The sequence below is a fragment of the Colobus angolensis genome, unplaced genomic scaffold (genome assembly GCF_000951035.1).
Source record: "Colobus angolensis palliatus isolate OR3802 unplaced genomic scaffold, Cang.pa_1.0 Scaffold472, whole genome shotgun sequence".
In the NCBI taxonomy this organism is placed as follows: Eukaryota; Metazoa; Chordata; class Mammalia; order Primates; family Cercopithecidae; genus Colobus; species Colobus angolensis.
Genome location: NW_012118177.1, coordinates 970,900 through 973,266, shown reverse-complemented (window position 1 = coordinate 973,266; position 2,367 = coordinate 970,900). Strand labels below are relative to the sequence as shown.

The 2,367-nt window shown below is 39.6% G+C and overlaps 1 pseudogene; it reads left to right on the top strand.

Annotated features, from left to right (window-relative positions):
• Positions 1-158: 158 nt before the first annotated feature.
• Positions 159-1,362, top strand: LOC105523752 (annotated as a pseudogene).
• Positions 1,363-2,367: the final 1,005 nt, after the last annotated feature.

Genomic DNA, 2,367 nt, shown 5'->3' with positions numbered 1-2,367 from the left:
ACACACACACACACACACACACACACACACACATATATCTGGGAACTTTCCAGAATGCTTGGTGAGAGGCAGAGTTATGGTAGCTGCCGAGCTGCACACAGCTCCGAGCTCCTTACCACTCCCTCACACACCAGCCTCAGCCCACTCGCCGGCAGAAGATGGTGGAAGAAACCACTTACTGTGATGTTTTGGGGATCAAACCCAATGCTACTAAGGAAGAATTGAAAAAGGCTTATAGGAAACTGGCCTTGAAGTACCATCCTGATAAGAATCCAAATGAAGGAGAGAAGTTTAAACAGATTTCTCAAGCATATGAAGTTCTCTCTGATGCAAAGAAAAGGGAATTATATGACAAAGGGGGAGAACAGACAATTAAAGAGGATGGAGCAGGTGGCGGTTTTGGCTCCCCCATGGACATCTTTGATATGTGTTTTTAGAGGAGGAGGAAGGATGCAGAGAGAAAGGAGAGGTAAAAATGTTGTACATCAGCTCTCAGTAACACTAGAAAACTTATATAATGGTGTATAAAGAAAACTAGCTCTGCAAAAGAATGTGATTTGTGATAAATGAGAAGATAGAGGAGGTAAGAAAGGAGCAGTAGAGTACTGTCCCAATTGCTGAGGTACTGCAATGCAAATAAGAATTCATCAGATAGGACCTGGAAAGGTTCAGCAAATTCAGTCTGTGTGCGTGGAGTGCCAGGGCCATGGGGAGCAGATCAGTCCTAAAGATAGATGTAAAAGCTGCAAGGGAAGAAAGAGAGTACGAGAGAAGAAGATTCTAGAAGTTCATATTGACAAAGGGATGAAATATGGCCAGAAGATGACATTCCATGGTGAAGGAAACCAAGAACCAGGACTGGAGCGAGAAGATATTATCATTGTGTTAGATCAGAAGGATCATGCTGTTTTTACTAGATGAAGAGAAGACCCTTTCATGTGTATGAAAGAGTACAGCATACAGCTGGTTGAAGCATTGTGTGGCTTCCAGTAGCCAATATCTACTCTTGACAGCTGAACCATAGTCATCACCTCTCATCCAGGTTAGATTGTCAAGCATGGAGATACCAAGTGTGTAATAAATGAAGGCATGCCAATTTATCATAGACCATATGAAAAGGGACGCCTAATCGTTGAATTCAAGGTAAACTTTCCTGAGAATGACTTTCTCTCTCCTGATAAACTGTCTTTGCTGGAAAAACTCCCACCTGAGAGGAAGGAAGTGGAAGAGACTGATGAGATGGATCGAGTAGAACTGGTGGACTTTGATCCAAATCAGGAAAGATGGCACCATTACAATGGAGAAGAATATGAGGATGATGAACATCATCCCAGAGGTGGTGTTCAGTGTCAGACCTCTTAATGAACCAGTGAATAGCACTCACTGGTGGCATTTTATGTGCAGTAGTAAATGAGTGAAGGACTATAATCATAATATGCTCACTACTTGCTCTTGTTTTGTTTAATATTCAACTATAGTAGTGCTTTAAAAAGTTAGATGAAGAATAAATTCAAATATAAAAGCTCTGACTTTACCCTTTATGTATGATGACTTCGGTGTGCAAGATGAAGTTTAATACCTGTAAAAACTACTTTACAAAGAGGTTCCCCTAGCATTTCTAGGCCAAACCTTGTAATTGACTTCAGCTATGTACGTGGACAAGCTTAGACTGAAATGCTAGGTATATGTATTGGCTTCAGTGTATGACTCTTCATTGTTAAGCTATGAGAGTAAAACTCTGTATTTAACTGGTAATGAGGAAAAAAAATTGTAGAGAAGTTTTGGTCTGTATAGTTCTTTGTGTTAAGTGGGATTCATTGTAGTGCCTCTGCATTTATCCTATTGCCTCAACTGTTACTTGAAGATGGCATAATAAATAATTTGTCCTGTGGGATCTGTGATAAAAATGATACCTTTCTGTAGGGGGAGTTTATCATAATGATGCTGCTTCTTGAAGGTTTGCACTTCCAGAATGTGTTTCCTTCTGCTGTGCCATCCATATATATGTGTGTGTGTGTGTGTGTGTGTGCGTGTGTGTGTGTGTGTATATCTCCATATATATCTTGACCAGTCCTGGTTATTTGCTCCCCTCCTTGTCTGTGGACCATGATAAGCCTGAGTAGTGACTTCAGAGCTTGGGTAACGTAGAAATTAAAATGAAAAGACCTTTATGTGGAGAAATAATTTGCATGGGTAATATAGGAAGGTATTATTTAGGTATGTTACAGGATTACTTTAAACCATTTGATTTACACTCCAAAGTAATTAATGTTGGTAGCATAGCAAATTATGATGAATAGCTTCAATTGTATGTTTAAAAGTCTCATCATATGTTTACATGCTTAAATCTGGGTATCAGAATTTAAG